Consider the following 21,271-nt stretch of genomic DNA (forward strand, 5'->3'; position numbering starts at 1 on the left):
ATTCATGTCTGTATGAGTCCAGAATATTGTGACATACTAGAAAGACTATTAAGTTTGGGGAAGAACTCACGAGCCAACTTCAAAAGTCTCCCACAATCAAAAATGGGAAAATTTGTGCAAGAATTAGAACTCAAACTATAATGAATTAAAACATACTAAATGTATTTCAAACTATTAGTTCAAATAATAGTCAAAAAGAAAACTTTATCTTAATTGGTCATTATTTAATGGTTCAATGTATTCTTTGAAATCTTTTATTTGAATACTAAAAGGAAATAATCAGATATTAATGCTAACTTTCCCATATCATATGAAGACAGGGTAACTAAATCAAGATAAAGTGTCTTTTTATAGAAATACTCTGGGTAATGAAGAAATGAGTGAAGTAAAATATCACCATAAATAAATGGATCAATAATTGATCTAGACAGCGAATATCAGGGACTGCTAATAACCAGGCATTGTGTGACGTCAGTAGTAAAACAGTCCTGCTGACAACCCTTGACACTCAATCTGACCAAGCCCTAGGTTAGACTGCCAATTTATAAAAAATAAATAGTGTTAAATTCCACCAAGGACATGCTATCCACAAAATTTAGAGTGCAGCTAATTCTCTAGAACAAATGAGCCAAGTTCTTCAACACAGAAATTTCAAAATTAAACAATAATAATGTGTGGATCACAATAAACTGTGGAACATTCTGAAGGAGATGGGAATCCCAGACCACCTGACCTGCCTCTTGAGAAACCTGTATGCAGGTCAGGAAGCAACAGTTAGAACCGGTCATGGAACAACAGACTGGTTCCAAATAGGAAAAGGTGTACGTCAAGGTTGTATATTGTCACCTTGCTTATTTAACTTATATGCAGAGCACATCATGAGGAACGCTGGACTGGAAGAAGCACAAGCTGGAATCAAGATTGCTGGGAGAAATATCAATAACCTCAGATATGCAGATAACACTACCCTTATGGCAGAAAGTGAAGAGGAACTCAAAAGCCTCTTGATGAAAGTGAAAGGGGAGAGTGAAAAGGTTGGCTTGAAGCTCAACATTCAGAAAACAAAGATCATGGCATCTGGTCCCATCACTTCATGGGAAATAGATGGAAAAACAATGGAAACAGTGTCAGACTATGTTTTTTTGGGCTCCAAAATCACTGCAGATGCTGATTGCAGCCATGAAATTAAAAGACGCTTGCTCCTTGGAAGGAAAGTTATGACCAACCTTGATAGTATATTAAAAAGCAGAGACATTACTTTGCCGACCAAGGTCCGTCTAGTCAAGGCAATGGTTTTTCCCGTGGTCATGTATGGATGTGAGAGTTGGACTGTGAAGAAAGCTGATCGCCGAAGAATCGATGCTTTTGAACTGTGGTGTTGGAGAAGACTCTTGAGAGTCCCTTATACTGCAAGGAGATCCAACCAGTCCATTCTAAAGGAGATCAATCCTGGATGTTCATTGGAGGGACTGATGCTAAAGCTGAAACTCCAATACTTTGGCCACCTCATGAGACGAGTTGACTCACTGGAAAAGACTCTGATGCTGGGAAAGGTTGGGGGCGGGAGGAGAAGGGGACGACCGAGAATGAGATGGCTGGATGGCATCACCGACTCTGTGAACATGAGTTTGAGTGTACTCCGGGAGTTGGTGATGGACAGGGAGGCCTGGCGTGCTTTGATTCATGGGGTCGCGGAGGGTCGGACACGACTGAGCGACTGAACTGAACTGAACTGAATATACATAAGAATAAAATAGTAAGAGTAGAAGAGAAGGAAGCCAGAAGATTAAAAGATTTTAAAGATATCACCTAGTCGTAGCATTGTAATTTTATTTGGATTCTGAAATGTTATATATATAAAATGTATATAAATAAAAATTCTAACAAAATTTGAAAACTGATGGTGATTTAATGATACTAAGAAATTACTGAGAAGTTTTTACTTAAGATAATTTTACAGTTATTTTTAAAAGGAGTCCTTTGGTTTTAGAGATATACAATAATATATGTATAAATTAAGGAACAGGATGTCTGAGGGCAGCTTCAAAATAATATTAAGGGAGTAAGAGGTGGGAATGAAACTAGGTTGGGGTTATAACTGATCTCTGTTAAATATGGGTGATAATAGATAGGGGTTCATTACACTATTCCACCTACTTTGGTATATGTTTCAAATTTTTCATGATAAAATTTTTTTAAAAATTGAGAAAAGGAAGGGGTTAAGTGATGACAAAAAGAATCATGATTTATGAGGATTGCTAGAAAAGAAACATAATAATTGGCTATAATAAGGAAGTAAAAATATATTCAGTTTCATATACAATTAGCAAATAATCTTCTGACCTTCACTATGGAGAATTTATTTTTTATAGGCTTTATCACATTGGAGAATATCTTATCTTTCAGGCACAGGGACTGGCTCAAAAATGAACAGAGATCAAACAGAGAGAAACAAAATGAGAATTTTGGCAACTGAGAGAGTGCCCCTTTTATCTGCCATATATGAAGTATACATGGAGGTTTGTGTATATAATCCTAGATCCCCGAGTCCCACTTAGAGACAAGATGCATCAGAATTAGTGCATCCCAGAAGAAAGCAGATCCACAACAGAAAGACTAGGTCCTTACAACGTCATTACCTTCTTCTGAGACCATCAAGTCATAATTAGACAAGGTTCTCTGTACTCAAAATAATTTAAAAGAATATTTATTATTAAATGTCAATAGATTTTGGTAAACTCTCTCTTAGCATTGTTGGAGGAATCCTGGAGAAATAAGAACTGGAAGATGGTACAGTTACATAGATTCCCAACAACGTGAACAGTTACACGTAGAACGTGGATAAATGATAGCTACAGACCTGCAGTGAGTATACTCAATACTCTTAGTCTGTACTAATCAGCATTTTATCATAATTTTGGATTGAGATACAAAAGGCATACCTATCAATTTTTACATGCACTAATCTAGGAGTCATCAATAAATCACATAAATTTAAATGAAGATTTAGGGATATTATAGTATTTTGGAATATGAGTTGCTATTGATGAGATTCTGTTTTATATGGATAAATGAACCATTTTACATGAAACTTGAAAAGTTAATTTAAAAATCACAGAGAAAGAAGAAATAGTCTAACAGGAAGTCATGGGTAAAGGCCTGGGGTGTCAATTGGATGTAAGCTCAACTGTTTATAATTGTGCCAAAACAAAAACATATATAGATAACATAAATTTTAATAGGAGTAATATCTCCAAATCCACTGAAGTAATAGTCACAGCTGTATTCTGTGTTTTGCTCTTGCCAGAGTATTCAGTTCCTACTAACAGATTTAAGGAAACTTTTTAAAAGTGAAAGATTATTTAGAAGGAGAAAGGATGCTTATCAAGAAAGCTTATAATGGTTAATGATCTAAGACTGTTTAGCCTAAGGAAAATCAGACTGCATGGCAACTTTCTCATTTAATGAAAGAGGTAAAGATACGCGGGGAAGGTATTTGATTTATTCTATGTAGATCTAAAACTGGGACACAAGGATGAAATTACCAAGGTGTAGGTTTAAGTCAAAAAGAGAAAAGATTTTCTACAAATCAGAGCTGTCTGAAATTAGAAGTTTCCTTATGGAAGCAATAAACTCACTGATCATCTGGAAATAAACCCAATTATCACCCCCTCCCTGGTAGCTCAGTCAGTGAAGAATCTGCTTGCAATGCAGGAGACCGCCTGCAATGCAGGAGAGCCTCGATCCCTGGGCCAAGAAGATCCCATAGAGAAGGAAATGGAAACCCACTCCAGTATTGTTGCATGGGAAATCCCACAGACAAAGAAGCCAGGTGGTCTGCAGTCCATGGGGTTGCAAAGAGTCAGACATGACTTACAATTAAACCACCACCACCATCATCCATTTGGTTGAGTAGGTACCTCCCCATTAAAGAGAGGTGGGGATTTGAGCTAAACGACCTTTATAAGGATTTTACAACTTCATACCATATTATTAAATTAGCTATACTGATAAATACATCAGACTTATTATCAGGCATTTCATACACCTTATCTATAATAACAGGATGCTATTATTTTATAATTGCTATTAACCATTTTCCAAAAATATTGAGCTTTAAGAACAAAAAGAAAAACTCCCAGCTCCTTGTATGTATTTGCTTCTGCTTGACTCTGAGTTTTCCCCATCATATCTTTCAATCTAACCAACTCAGCTAATCCACCAAGCATGCCACTCCATGCACTTAATAACATCTAATGTACTGGCCAAAGTTTCCATTAAACTCTTAAGTTTTGTGAATCAGCAACTCTCTAATTGATTTACATTGCTTCTTCCTTTCTCTACTGATTGCCAGGCAAAAGTTTATAACAGCTATATGAATATATTCTGCTGAGCATAATCTAAAACCACATAACATTTCACAGCAAAAACCAAGTGAAAATTTACTGAGATTCATGGCATCTTATATGCCTGAAACTTACATTTGTGATTTATTGCATAAAATTGAATAAAAAAAGATGTATTTCTCATTTCCTTTAATTTAAATATGAGCTTATAAATTATATCAGAGTATATTTTGCCAGATGCAGGTGTTTAAGATGTAACCCCAAAATCTCTAATTTGTATCATTGTAAATGGATGACATGTGAATCCATAAATCAAATTATTCATGAAATATTTATCGAGTGGTTATTTGTTGCACCTTTTCCTATTTCCTGAGAATACAAGGTAAACAAAACAGTCATGATCCCTGTCTTCATGAAGCTTAAAATCTAGTAGAATAGACACTAATATATTAGCACATTGATGTCAAACATAAAACTTGAGTTGTGATAATTGCTACGAAAAAGGAGAGCTACAGGATGCTGTGAAAGCATATGAATAATGGGATTAGGTCTGGTCAAAGTTGGGAATATCTCCCCTAAAACAGTGTCAGGAGAGCTTCTCCGAAGAATGATGCAAAGTTCTCCCAGACATGGAGAGCCACTTCATGCTTGAAAAAGTAAACGTGAAAGTGCTCATTGCTCAGTCGCATCCAACTCTTTGCAACCCCATGGACTGTAGCCCACCAGCGTCCTCTGTCCGTGAGATTTCCTAGGCAAGAATACAGGAGTGGGTTGCCATTCCCTTCTCCACAGCATCTTTCCAACCCAGAGACTGAACCCGGGTTTCCTGCATTGCAGGCAGATTTTTTACCATCTGAACCACCAGGGAACAACACTGTAAACAGTGGAATGAACTATTTCAAGTAGAAAAGACTATAAGAGGTCTGTGTGGTCAGAACAAGAGGGGCACCAACAAAATAAAAAGAGCCCAGAGTGAGACAAACTAGACCACACACATCCTTCAAAGGGGTAGGTGGTAAATATGATTGGGATTGGATAGCATTTCACATTGTCCTTGATCATGTGGTAAGAGGGGAGAGATATGATGATGCAGACTGGAAGCCAGTAAACTACTTATGATGCTATTTTACTTGTCCATTCGAGAGAAGGGTTGCTTGGACTGGATTGACTACTCAAGGAATGAATCTGATTATATTCAGGGCTTCCCTGGTGGCTCAGTCAGTAAAGAATTCATCTGCAATGAAGGAGACCACCTGCAATCCAGGTTTGATCCCTGGGTTGGGAAGATGCCCTGGAGAAGGAAATGGTAACCCACTCCAGTATTCTTGTCTGGGAATTCCCATGGACAGAGGAGCCTGGCAGGCTACAATCCATGGATTCGCAAGACTCAGACACAATTTAGCGACTAATCCACCACCAGTAGGAGATGTCTAGAAGTTAAATGTGATATCATTTGAGTAAACCTAACTACAGTTAGAACTGGCCATGGAACAGACTGGTTCCAAATAGGAAAAGGAGTACGTCAAGGTTGTATATTGTCACCCTGCTTATTTAACTTATATGCAGAGTACATCATGAGGAACGCTGGGCTGGAAGAAGCACAAGCTGGAATCAAGATTGCTGGGAGAAATATCAATAACCTCAGATATACAGATGACACCACCCTTATGACAGAAAGTGAAGAGCAACTAAAAAGCCTCTTGATGAAAGTGAAAGAGGAGAGTGAAAAGGTTGGCTTGAAGCTCAACATTCAGAAAACAAAGATCATGGCATCTGGTCCTATCACTTCATGGGAAATAGATGGGGAAACAATGGAAACAGTGTCAGACTTTATTTTCTGGGGCTCCAAAATCACTACGGATGCTGATTGCAGCCATGAAATTAAAAGACGCTTACTCCTTGGAAGGAAAGTTATGACCAACCTAGATAGCATATTAAAAAGCAGAGACATTACTTTGCCAACAAAGGTCCGTCTAGTCAAGGCTATGGTTTTTCCCATGGCCATGTATGGATGTGAGAGTTGGACTGTGAAGAAAGCTGATCGCCGAAGAATTGATGCTTTTGAACCATGGTGCTGGAGAAGACTCTTGAGAGTCCCTTGGACTGCAAGGAGATCCAACCAGTCCATTCTAAATGAGATCAGTCCTGGGTGTTCATTGGAAGGACTGATGCTAAAGCTGAAACTAAATACTTTGGCCACCTCATGCGAAGAGTTGACTCACTGGAAAAGACTCTGATGCTGGGAGGGTTTGGGGGCAGGAGGAGAAGGGGACGACAGAGAATGAGATGGCTGGATGGCATCACCGACTCGATGGACATGAGTTAGAGTGAACTCCGGGAGTTGGTGATGGACAGGGAGGCCTGGTGTGCTGTGATTCATGGGGTCGCAAAGAGTTGACCACGACTGAACTACTGTACTGAACTCTATTTTGCCTATTACTTAACATTTAAATAAATTGAGTTGTCTAGTGCCTCTTTATCCAGAGAATTCCCTGAATTTGTGAGCTAGGATAAGGAAATAGCAACCCACTCCAGTGTTCTTGCCTGGAGAATCCTGGGGACGGGGGAGCCTAGTGGGTTGCCGTCTATAGGGTCGCACAGAGTTGGACACGACTGAAGTGACTTAGCAGCAGTAGCAGCAGCATACATTAGTCAGTGTTCTCCAAGGAAATAGAACCAATTGGATACACAGAGAAAGATTTATTTTAAGGAACTGGCTTACACATCTGTATAGGCTAACAAGTCTGAAAATTGTAGGACAGGTCACAAGGGTGAAAATTCAGGCAGAGTCCTATGTGAGTCTCCGGGCAGAATTTCTTCTCAGGAAAACCTCTGATTTTGCTCTTAAGACCTTCAAGGGATGATAAGGTGCAGCCACATGACTGTGGGTGTTTCATTCAACAGTTGGTAAACCAAGCTTCATGACACCATCGGGACTAGTGTTTGACCAAATAACTGGGCACCACAGCCTAACCAAGTTGACACAGAAAATTAAACCCATTGCATGAATAATGTATAAATTTACCTCTTTTGGTACTTCAGAGGATCCCTCTAAATTAGGCAGTGAAATCTAGTGGACAAATCCATATGAACCATTTGAATTTATTAGCTCTAATAAATGGACTTTAATAAAACATTAGTCCATTTTAGCTTTACATTTCCGAGGATTAAAAATTATACTTTGTTTTGAACTTTCCTCATGGCTGGCCCTCTGTAATACTTATCTCCTTCCTCAAACAATCTATTAGGGCTTCCCTGATAGCTCAGCTGGTAAAGAATCCGCCTGAAATGTGGAAGACCTGGGTTCGATCCCTGGATTGGGAAGATCCCCTGGAGAAGGGAAAGGCTACCCACCCTAATATTCTGACCTAGAGAATTCCATGGACTGTATAGTCCATGGAGTCGCAAGGAGTCAGACACGACTGAATGACTTTCACTTTCTTTCCTCAAACAACCATAAGCACCTGGATTATCTAGAAGAGCATAAATATTAAAAATAAAGAAAAATGTATTGTTAACTTGGATGCATGTCCTGGTCAAGATGAGTCTAACATGACAAAGAAACCAAGCTACATGACACTACAGATCTGCTCAACTTAGCACATCTGTTAGGAATCTGAGTATTGCAAAGTCCTCAGTGTGTCAGAAAATTGCAGGATTTATTGAAAACTCCTAAGAAATTTATTAAAAGTTTTCATGATGCCCAATCATTACAAATACCTTCAGGAACTCTAACACCTCTGGAGCCAAAGAAATGACCAGATTTTTGTTCTATTTTGGTGATTCGACTTCCTCATTTCTTCTCCTGTATGAATATCCCAAGCATGAGCAACACGACCACCCCCAGAACAGTAACTGCTGGGTCTGTGTCCGTGCGGGTGTGTGCACACATGTACATTCATTTCAAATACATTTTTAGCAAAAATTTTAAGTCAAAATACAGCATATTTTCTGATTTCTCCTTGTTAAAGTGTTTGTTTACACATCCTGGCCCCTAGCACATCACTTCCTGTCCTCCACCATGGCATACACAGACACACATACTATGGAATTAATACACCTTTCCCCTGATATTTCTGTAGTAAAGGAAGGTTATGAAGCTGTGGATCAATGTGGTACACCTGCCTGAGAGTAGAGAATAAAGAGACTTTTCCTTCTTTACTAGGAAATTTGGAGGAAAAATTTTTTCAGATAACTAGTTGGAATTTTCAAACATTTCTCTCATCTCTTCCTGGGACTTATCCTTTTCTACTATTTCCTCTCTCTCTCTAACTTTTTTTATTAATTTTTCTGTCTTTACTCATGCCTGTCACCCACAAAGAGATTTCTTCAATATGAAGAGATTTCTCACTCACGGATTCATTTTCAGTTTTACCCATCATATTGTTCATCTCAGCTTTTGTATTCTTAATTTTTGTAACTGGTTTTTTCAAACCTAATATTTCTACTTGATTCTTAGTATGAGTTTTTGTGCTCCATAGCCTCCTGTAGCTCACTGAGCATGTTTTGCTTATTGCTTAATTCATCAGTTCCAGTAATCCCTGCTTTGTATGGTCTATTGTCTTTCTTTGAGTTCAACTTCTCAACTGCCTGGTTATTTTGGTCACTGGACTCATGTTCCCCTGAGTATACCAGCTACCCTAGCAGGTGATGTGTACAGAAGAAGGGCCAATCCCCAGTCCCTAGGAGTCTGTGTCCTCCTTGGTGAGTTGCAGAAAAAGTGAAGGGATGAACCCTGGGGAACATTCCATTGCAGGCAGCATTTCCTACTTCCATTTGTTGCTACATTCCACCAATTAGGGATCCATTTTTTAACCACTAGAATAAAGCAACATTGGAAAGGGCTAGCCTCTTTAGTAATTATCCATTTGCCCTGGGAGTTTGGAAGAGAATGGGATGGAGAAATAAATGCCTCAGAGCTGCCAGTCACTGGGCATCAGCTACTTACCCCAGCAGTCCTTTCTATGGCTAGATAGATACTGCCTTCCAACACCAGGTGGTCTGAGCTGTTGCTGAGATGATGAAATCAGCAGTGATTGCCTAACCCACTGCAGAGGAACAAACAAGAGCAGAATTTCGAAACCACTCTTAGTGACCTTCCACCGCTGTGTCTGGTTGACCTCTACTCGCAGCTACTGAGACACCCAATTTCAAGGTTTCTTATTTTTGTGTGTGTTCATTTCTCAGATGAGCTGCCCTCTAACCTCTTTACAGTTGATTTTAGAGAAGTAGCTTACAGCTCAGGTTCCATCTTTTTTTTTTTCCAGGAACCAGAATCCAAAACATGGTTTATCTCCAAACAGAAAATTATTGTAGGATAGAATGCAAGGTCTACATACATAAGTGTATCATAAAAAAATAAATAAATAAAGTGCATTTTGGGGGGGTTCGTGGCTGTCCAGTGGCTAGGACTCTGCACTTCCACTGCAGAGGGCACTGGTTCAATCCCTGGTCAGGACACTAAGATCCCATAGCAGCACGGCATGGCCAATAATAAAATAAAATACGTTTTGTTCTTACAGAATGTTTTTTCAAATTATGTCCAACGTGTACATTCTTAGATTCCCAGGGTGCACCTGTTTGATCTACTTTGCCATTTTAAGTCATCTTTGATAAAGTCTCAGAAGTGTAGGTTGAAGCAATCAGTGGAAGAATCCTTTGTTACAAATCCCACCTACATGCCCAACAGAGAATGGGATTCATTGGTCTGCAACTCTCTGGTCTCCAGGGAACTCTTTTCACTCATGGTGGGGAGTTTTCTTGGCAATAAAACAGCAGAGTGGCCCATGTATGGCCTCTTGCATATTTATGCCAATAACTCCACAGTTTCACCCCGAGTTCCTTTAAAATTCTCTTGACAGGTCATTAGCAACAGAGGGTCCAAGGGATGTGAGAGCTGCTGTGACCACAGAACAGGGAAGGATAAACATAACCCCTACCAAGTGCCAGGACCTAGGCAAACAAAGTCAGGAGCCAGATATTCAATAGGTCTCGAGTACGTACACTTATATAGAGCAGAGTAAGAGGATTCTACGGTCTGAAAGGTCAGTGACTGAGCACGTGGGAAGAGAGCACGCAACTTGCAGCACGGACGCTCTGGGGGAGACAGGAGCAGAACACACAGCGGGGTCTCTCCTGGGGTGGCTCAGCCCCTGACCAGCTGCCATCACGTTCTGCTCACCTGGGTGGAACCAGGTCCAGGGCAGACACTTGCAAATAGCTGCCATGTTAGACAGTGAGTCTAAGAGCAGGTGGAGCAGACGCATTTTACTGAGGAAAAAACCTGGGATGGATGATCTTAGTCCAGGTTATTTGTCTTCATCTAGTTTTTCAATTATGTACAGAATATACCTAGCATTCCTCAACGTTTGATCTAGTATATTTGATCTGTCTTTGTTAAGAGAAACTTTTGGATCAGAGATTCCTTTAATGTCTTCCTCAGAAAACCCCCAAGCAAAGAATTCATTTCTACTCTTTGCTCTCTCTCTTTCATTCCCAAGTGTAGCCTTACACAACCATTGCCAAATTTTTTCTCTCTGGTTTTTGGCCATTGGTGTGCTTACAGAAGTTATTATTGGCATTAGAGAATCTTGCAGGTTTTCCTTAAATTATTTTTATGATTTGCATAACGTTTGACCTGCCACAATTGTGAGCTACCCTGGTCTTATGCTAATCTCTTATTTTCCCCTTTCTGAAAAGATAATTTTGTCCGTTTCAGGGCTCTTTTGTGAAAACTTAACTCTCGTGCTTACTGTGATTTATGTGGTATCAATTTGTTTCCCTTTCGTGGTATACTTAGCATCTTATTTTGTCAATTTTTCAATCTCTAAATTCCAACTCATGATGAATGTCTTTTTTCTTGCTCACTTTCCTTTCCCCCTAAGATCACTGTATCTAAATTTGCAGGTTGCTTCTTATTTTCCTTACAGATAAATAAGGCACAATTTTTTGTTCCTTATAAAGAACCAAACTAATACAGAGATTTTCTTTGTGAATTTTAAGATAGCATATTTTAGGAAGTAGAACTCATTCACATAAGTTTGCTTCTAATTAAGATTTCATCCTGATTTGGAATCTATTGAGTGGACACTTGAAATCATTCTATCTAATTTGATTGTCCAATTTCAGTTTCTGTCTCATAGGAGGTGCATGGTATGTTTCTTTTACATTTTTGTTACTCTGCTGCATGAAGTTTGCTGGTCAAGCTTTACACAAACGTCTCCTTCTCTGATCCTTTGGATCATCTTACTGTTGCCAGATTTTTATCCCAGAAGCCGCACGTTCATCCAAGAACAACTAACTGAGATACTAACTATGTATCAGCACTCTGCCAGGCACAGGGGGACCTGGCAGCCACCAAGAAAGAGAATTCCAGTTCTTATAAAGCTGAGACATCTCCAAGGCTTTCCACTACTGCCAAGCAAACATTTATAATTTTCATAGATGCATTTTTAGATCACAAAGTAACCTTATTATTTTAAAACTATCTTTGTCATTTGATGTCATCGGTAAAAGTCTTTACTTTCTTTGAATATGACATTATCTAATGAGTTTGAGTAGATGGGGTGGGAGGTGAAGAGCTTTGGTCAACTCCTATGAAATCCTTTGTGCTATACTATAGTTTTCCACAAGGTTTTAGTTAAAAAACAAAAACCAACAACAACTATTTTGTGACTTCTGGTTCAAAATCTTGATAACAGTCCCTGAGGTGGCTTCACTCCCTAAAAACTCCTATGAAAACCATAAAAGGTGAAAATCATAAAAACATGGAAAAGAATGACAGTTCAAAAGATATCTGGATCTAAGAGAAAAATTTGCTAACTATCCAGATTTTCTCTCTTTCAACAGAGCTGCCACATCCACTGAGAGAAAAGCAGAGTGCACTTCCTTCTTCACTCACTCTCATTCCTCTGACCCACAACACCACTTCTATGTCAGTCAGGACTTTTAATTGAGTATAATTCTCTTTATCCTGCCATATAATGTGAATTTCCTATTTTTACTTTATGACACTCTGAGAAGATAAATATATCAAAGCCTTAATGATCTTAGTAAAAGCTAATATTTATAGGAGGTTATTCTGTGCAAGACATAGTTCTGAACACTTCACATATACTGATGTCATGGAAAAATCCAAATGAACTTTTTGGCAAAATAATATCATTTCATTGAATCCTTAAAACTCTCCTATGGGGTATTATTCCTATTTTATAGATGAAAAAAATGAGGAAGAGTGACTGTCTAACTGTCACAAGATTATTTACAAAGGTAGAGGCAGAACCAGGATATAAGCACCCTAGCTCTAAATACCTTGGCGTAAACTAAGATGATCTAGAAATCATGTGTCTGGAGGCTCTGAGCCTAAGAAGCCAATTGACCCTACTATTGATCATAATCCCAGGCCATATTGTTCATGAAAGACAATGTATTGATGCTATTGTGTGTGACGATGTATCAGAATTAAATTTTCAAGAAAAAAAGAGTGAGTGCCTATGAAAAGTGATTAGAAGGTAGAACAGACTTGAGCTTCATGTTCCAAGTTATGTAAATATGCCTCTTCTTTCTTCCTTTTTCTAAATCAATTCGATAACACTTTATGGGACTCTTCTTCATATAAAAACCATAGGTGTTTATTTCTAGTGCTATTTTAACTTTTATTCAAATCTGGGAAAGTTTATTTACCTTCTTTAAACCTCAGGTTTCCATTCATGTCTCTTCTCAAGTGCTCAAATATTGAACCTGATCACCCAGCATTGGAAGCTTGAAGTCTTAAATACTGGACTGCCAGGAATGTCCTAAACATTTTATTCCTGTTCACTTATTTATTTGGCTGCATTAGGTCTAAGTTGTGGCATGCGGGATTTTTAGCTGAGGCATGTGGGATACAGTTCCCTGACCAGGGATCAAACCTAGCCCCACTGCATTGTGAGCACGAAGTCTTAGCCACTAGAGTACCAGGGCAGTCCCCAATAATCAAAGCTGAGTTATTACTCTTATTAGTGTCATAGTCATTCTTGAGAGAAATCAACCCTGAATACTCACTGAAGTGGAATGGATTCCACAGTGAAGTGGAATACTTCACTGATGCTGAAGCTGAAGCTCCTGGGTTCAGTCACCTGATATGAACAGTCAACCCATTGGAAAAGTCCATGATGCTGGGAAAAATTGAGGGCAGGAGAAGAGGTCATCAGAGGATGAGATGGCTGTATGGTATCACCAATGCAATGGACATAAACTTGGGCAAACTCTGGGAGATAGTGAGTGACATGGAGACGTGGCAAGCTGCAGTCCATGGGGTCACAATGAGTCAGACATGACTGTGTGACCAAACAACAATCATTAGGTTTTTACATCTTTGGTCAAAAGCTCCTTGAGAACATCAGCAATGACTTATTCTTCTTCGTGTCCTCACTGACTAACATTGTAATTGTTACATTGCAGGTGCCCATTACATATTAAAGGAAGTGAAGTGAAGTCGCTCAGTCGTGTCCGACTCTTTGCAACCCCATGGACTGTAGCCTACCATGCTCCTCCATCCATCGGATTTTCCAGGCAAGAGTACTGGAGTAGGTTGCCATTTCCTTCTCCAATATTAAAGGAACATTAAACTTAATGACAAAAATATAAATTTGCTAAAAACTAATTCAGACACCGGGGTTGATTGCTTTAAAAATGACACACCTGATGACACAAGCCTTATTTCCCTTTCTCAAAGCCTGTGCCCAAGGGGCCACTACATGGTAGCACCATGCCCTTGAATAGAGACAGGGAAGAAAAGTTTGCCCAAAGTTGGCCTGAAAAAGTCATCACATATATTAAGCCTGCTGCTGCTGCTAAGTCACTTCAGTCGTATCCGACTCTGTGAGACCCCACAGACAGCAGCCCACCAGGCCCCTCTGTCCCTGGGATTCTCCAGGCAAGAACATTGGAGCGGGTTGCCATTTCCTTCTCCAATGCATGAAAGTGAAAAGTGAAAGTGAAGTTGCTCAGTCGTGTCCGACTCTTCGCGACCCCATGGACTGCAGCCCACAAGGCTCCTCCGTCCATGCGATTTTCCAGGCAAGCCTATAGCAATTTAAATTGTTTAATATTCAATATGGAAAAGAATACTTAAGTTTCCATGTGCCATATTGAAAATTATAGACTAGTTTCTTAGGACTTCTGGAGATATAGACCATATCAAGAAAAACACAAACACAGATGCTCAGCACCCCTGAGAAAAAAACATCTGTAGTACGTGGTATCTGAGAGGAAAACTAAAAAACAAATTCATATTTTCTCTCCCAAACAGAAGCAATAGCACAACCCACAAACTTACACAGTGCGTACAGGTAGCTGTCTTTCGTTTTAAAGGCAAGAGAAATAGAAGTGTTTTTCCAGAGACTGGACACCATTAGTTACAAGAACAGATGTTCAGTGAATAGATTATATTGTGGAAGAGCTGTGAGTCTACCAAAGTGATCGTTTTAAATAAATGTGTGTGTTATGTGTTTTCAATATATGGAAACTTAAAAAATGCAAAGCCCCAAACAAGATATTATTTGCCTTAGTTTATGGATAATATTTGGTATCTGTCCCATCATAGTCCAAGTGTCTTGTCGCATGAATACTGTAGCAGTTTCAGGGACTAAAATATTAGTCTCCTAAACATTCAGAAAACAGAGCTCATGGCATCTGGTCCCATCACTTAATGGGAAATAGATGGGGAAACAGTGGAAACAGTGTCAGATTTTATTTTTTTGGCTCCAAAATCACTACAGATGCTGATTGCAGCCATGAAATTAAAAGACGCTTACTCCTTGGAAGGAAAGTTATGACCAACATAGATAGCATATTAAAAAACAGAGACATTACTTTGCCAACCAAGGTCCGTCTAGTCAAGGCTATGGTTTTTCCCGTGGTCATGTATGGATGTGAGAGTTGGACTGTGAAGAAAGCTGATCGCCGAAGAATCGATGCTTTTGAACTGTGGTGCTGGAGAAGACTCTTGAGAGTCCCTTGGACTGCAAGGAGATCCAACCAGTCCATTCTAAAGGAGATCAACCCTGGGTGTTCATTAGAAGGACTGCTGCTAAAGCTGAAACTCCAATACTTTGGCCACCTCATGCGACGAGTTGACTCACTGGCAAAGACTTTGATGCTGGGAGGGATTGGGCGCAGGAGGAGAAGGGGACGACAGAGAATGAGATGGCTGTATGGCATCACCGACTCGATGGACATGAGTTTGAGTGAATTCCGGGAGTTGGTGATGGACAGGGAGGCCTGGCGTGCTGTGATTCATGGGGTCGCAAAGAGTCGGGCACGACTGAGCGACTGAACTGAACTGAAAACAAAGTGCATCAAAAATCATCCAATGTATGAATCAATGCTTACCTAGAGAAGATCTGAAGTCAGGATTAGAAAGAAAAGAAAATGAGAGGAGGGGAGGAGAAAAAAGCATAAATATATGGCATATACAATTTTATGGGATGCTGCAAAAGTTGTTCTTTAAAGGAAAATGATGGCTTACATATATCTCTGAAAAAGAAAAAGATATCAAATCAATAACCTCATCTCACATCATAAGAAACTAGGGGAAAAGGTTCAAACCAAACCTAAATAAAATGGAAAGAATAAAACAGTTATAATTAAAACAGACATCAGTGAAACAATAAAAAATAGAAAAAACAATAAAAATAGAGGTTGATTCTTGAAAAGATCAACAAAAATGATACGCCTATGTTTAGAATCCAAGAAAAAAGAGAAGACTTGAATTACTAAAATTAGGAATGAAAAAATACATAGCTACTGACATTATAGAAATAAAAAGAATAAGGGCATAAACAACTATGCAACAATAAATTAAATGAAATAAATATAAAACCTACTAAAACTGACTTAAGAGGAAATGGAAAATCTGATTAGATCTATAATAAGAGATACGTTTAGTAACTTTAAAAATCCCACCAAGGAAAGCCTACTTTAGATGGCTTTAAGGTGAAAACTACCAAACGTATTTTTAGTTAATATCAATTTTTCATAAACTCTTCCAAAATAACAGAAGAGAAAGGGACACTTCTCACCTATTTTAGGAAGTGAGCATTAAATTTACAGCAAAACCAGACAAAGAAATTACAAGAAAAGAAATGATAGAACAAAATCATTATTAATAAAGATATGTTTCTCAACAAAATACTAGCAAATAGAATCTAACATTTAAACAGAAATATATAAACTAATCACAACTGACTGCTGTGAAAAATTACATGCAAACAAGTTCGATTATGTAATAGAGAAACATACAATCTACCAAAACTGAATCATTAACAAATTTAAAAATCTGAACAGATATAACTAGTAATGAGATTAAATCAGTAATCTTAAAAAAAGAAGGAAAAAAAAAAACACTTAACAAAAGAAAGTCCCAGGATCAGATGACTTCACTGGAAAATACACTAGATATTTAAAGAAGAGCTAACACCAATTCTTCTCAAATTTTTCCAAAAAAAAAAAAAAATGAAGAGGAGGGAGTACTTCCAAACTCATTCTATAAAGCCAGCCTTACCCTGAAATGAAAATCAGAGAAAAAATATCTGGTTGGCCAAAAAGTTTGGTCAGGCTTTTCTATAACATTTTACAGAAAAACCAGAACAAACTTTTTGGCCAATCTAATACAATGAGAAAACTATACATCAATATCCTTGATGAATATTGATACAAAATCCATCAAGAAAATACTATCAAGCCAATTCAACAACACAGTAAAGTGATTAGACATCATGACAAAGTAGGATTTATTTCTGGAATATAAGGATGGTTCCATATAAAATCAGTCAATGCAATATACTACATTAAGAGAATAAAGAAAAAAAATTCCATGATGATCTCAATTGATGCAGACAAAGCAATTCTCAAAATCCAACAATGATTTTGTGATTAAAAACATTCAATAAACTAGGAAGAGAAGTAAATTATACCTTAAGATAATAAAGGCAATATATGAAGAGATCACAGCTAATGTCAAACACAGTTATGAAAAACTGAAACTTTCCCTCTACTACTAAATACAAGGCAAAGATAGGTACTCTTGCCATTTCTATTCAACACAATACTAAAAGTCCTAGCCAGAGTACTCATGTAAGAAAAAGAAATAAAAGGTTTCCAAATAGGAAAGGAATAAGTAAAATTACTTGAAGATGACATGATCTTACATATAGAAAACCAAGAAGATTCCACAAAAATACTGCTAGAACTAACGAACAAAGTCAGTAAAGTTGCAGGATACAAAGTGAACATCTCAAAATCAGTTTTGTTTCTATAAATTAACAATTAATAATCAAAAAAAATTTTATAATAATATCAAATAGAATAAAATATTTAGGAACAAACTTAACAAAGAAGGCAAAAGATATATACACTGAAAACCAGAAAACACTAGTGAAAGAAATTAAAGATGATACAAATAGAAAGATACATAGTATTCATGGATCAGAATACTTAATATTGTCAAAATGTCCATACTACTAAAAGTAATCCACAGATTCAGTGCAATCCTTACCAAAACCCCAACAACATTTTTTGCAGAACTAGAAAAACTCATCCTAAAATTCATATGGACATAAAATAGATAAGATTTTCTTGAAAAAGGAAAACAAAGTTGACAGTCTCATACTTTCTAATTAAAAACTCACTACATACTTCAGTAATCAAAATGGTATATATTCATATAAAGACAGATATATAGACACCAATGGAATATAACAGAAAGCTCAGAAATAAGCTCCCATGTATATGATCACATGATCTTTGAAAAGAGTGCCAAGGCTACAATGGGAAAAGAAAATCTCTTCAACAAACAATGCTGGGAAAACAGAATATCCACATGCAAAAAAGAAGTTAGAGTTTTCCCTTATACCAAATACAAAAGTTAAGTAAAAATAAATAAGGACCTAACATAGAATGTGAAATTATACAACTTCTACAATAAAAAACAGGGAAAAATCTTTGTGGCACCGGATTTGGCAATGTTTTGTTGAATATGGTACTGAAAGCACATGCGCAAAAAGCAGTAATAGACAAGTGGAACTATATCAAACTTAACATCTGCACAGTAATCAGAGCAAAAAGATGACATATAGGATGGAAGAAAATATTAGCAAACCATATCTCTGATAAGGGGTTAATATCCAGAGTACATAAATAATGCCACTCAACAAAAACAGCAAAAAGCAATTTAAAAATGAGTAAAGGGCTTGAATAGATAATTCTCCAAAGGAGATACACAAATCGCCAACAAACATTTGAAAAGATGCACATCATCATCAATCATCAAGGAAACACAAATCAAAACCACAGTGAAATATCACTTTACAGTTGTTAGCACAGGTACTATCCCACCCCACCCTCCCAAAATGTAAGCCCAGACAAGGATGTGAAGAAACTGGAACAATTGGAACACTTGTGTGCTCTTTGTGGGATTGTAAAATAGTGAAGATATCAAGGAAAATTTTATAGAAGTGGCTCATAAAGTTAAATAGAATTACCCTATGATTCCACTTTTGGGTATACATCCAAAAGAACTGAAAACCAGATCTTAAAGAGAAGTTTAGTCACCCATGTCCACTGCAACATTATTTGCAAAAGTCAAGAGGTGAAACCAACACAAATGTTCCTCAACAAATAAGTGGATTTTAAAAAATTGTAGCATATACATATAACAGAATAGTATTCAGCCTTAAATTAGAAGTAAACCCTGTGCTGTTACATGCTGCAACACAGATGAATAGGGAGAACACCAGTGAAATACCAGTCACCAAAAGACAATACTATACGAATCCACTCGTATGAGGTATCCAAGTTAGACTCTTGGAAACAGAATGTGATTGTGAGGGTCTGGGAAGAGGAAGCAAAGGAGAATTGTTGTTCAATGGATAGAGATATTCAGTTTTGCAAGATGAAAAAGCTCCAGAAATCTGTTTTACAACAAAATGCATATTGTTAACAGTACTGTACTATATGCTTAAAAATAGTTAAGATTTCTTTTAAGTACCAGGAACAAATTTAAAGGCTAGGTATCTGAAGAAAATTTTGTACACCATAATGGAGCATAAGTTTTACCCTCAGAAATCATGGTTGTAAGGATAAGTCGGAGGAGATTAATCACTAGAAATGTTTAGCAGTGTTCCAATAGCAGGAGTTGAAAGTAGATTAGCTATACCTAGCTACAAAAATAGCTTAAGAGCCCAATGCCAATGACTTCTATTATAAGTTCATTTTGGAAATTCTACACCATTAATACTTTAGCTGGATACATGATTTAATGAATGGGAAAACACAAACATTAGTGATTCTGAGTGAAAAGGATGTACAGAGGAAGAGTTTAAATGTGAAAAGGGTTGGAGAATACTTTACCTTATTTATTTCCCTTATTTTTTTTCTTTTTTATGCATACACAAGGCTCATTAAAAGTAAAACAAGCAAAAAACTCCTCAGGCTTCAAGGGTTAAATTAAATTATAAATGATAAGAAAAATTAAAGAATTAAACACTGTGACAAAGTGTTATTTATTCTGAAAATGGACGGTTGGTTCAATATCCTGAAATCAGTGAATTTGATACATCAAATTAATAAAGAACAAACACATGGTCATATCAATGCACTCAGAAAAAAGCATTTGACAAAACCCAATATCCTTTCATGATTAAAAACACTGAAAAAAATGAGTATAAGGAAACTTAATGTGATAACAGTGTCTATGAAAAACTCACTGCTGACAACCATACTATGGTGAAAAAAATGAAAACTTCACCCTATGACCAAGAACAAAACAAAGATATCCGTTTTCATCACTTCTATTTGAGAGTATACTCTCTAGTACACTCTCAAATAGAAGGCAATTAGGCAAGAAGAAGAAATAAACTATATCCAGATTAACACAAAAGAATCAAAATCCTCTCTTTAAAAATGGTATGATTTTATATACAAAAAAAGATCCTAAGGACCCCCCCTACACACACACACAATTCATTACAATGAATAAATACATTCAATATGGTTGAAGAATTTAAGATGAATATACAAAAATCAGTTCTATTTCCATACACTAGTCCTGAGCTTAAAAGAATATGTCTGGCTTTATCCCCAGTTTCTGAGAGGTAAACTCTAAATCCTTTCCCCAAGTGATAGGAGACTATCCTGCTTCCTGATAGTTAATGCTCATGAAGTGACTCACAGTGGGCTCCCAAATAGTTTAGCCAACAACATGGCTCAAGATGAGGACTGGCTGTGACATAAAGACTAACCACACAATTAGAGGGTTGAGGCTTTGAGTCAACCCACCCTCAGGAAACAGCAAGAGATTAGTCATTTACTTCAACCATGATAAATGAGTCAATGATATCCAGGTAATGATCCCAGCCCCTCGCCCCACAAAAATAAAACAAACAAAACAAAAAAACCTCTGGACACCAATCTTAGGTGAGCTCCCTGGTTGCAATACTCTGCATTACTGTCACACATTGACATGCTAGGAAGTTGATATGTCCTGACTACATGTTGAGAGCACAATGAAGCTTTGCATGTGGGACTCTCCTGAACCTTGCACTATGCATCCCTTCTTTTGCTGGCTTCTGATTTTCATCCTTTGACTATAAGAGTTATAATAAGAAGAATAGCTCTTCTCTGAATTCTGAGTCATTCTAACAAATTAGCAAACCTGAGGCAAAAGTAGAAATCCTGCAGTTTATAGCTAGCTGCTCAAAAGTGAGGGTAGCCTGGGGACCACCAAACTGTGGCTCATATCTTCAGAGAAGTCTCACAGAGGACTGTGCCTTAACCTGCAAAATCTGGCCCAACTCTGAGTAGCTGGTATCAGAAATCACTGGAATTAGCACTGAACAATACAAAAATGAAACTAAAAACAACTCCATTTACAAGAACAAACATAA

Source organism: Moschus berezovskii, chromosome 1 (genome assembly GCF_049115385.1).
Source record: "Moschus berezovskii isolate FMDL1 chromosome 1, NW_MosBer_1.0, whole genome shotgun sequence".
NCBI classification, from domain to species: Eukaryota; Metazoa; Chordata; class Mammalia; order Artiodactyla; family Moschidae; genus Moschus; species Moschus berezovskii.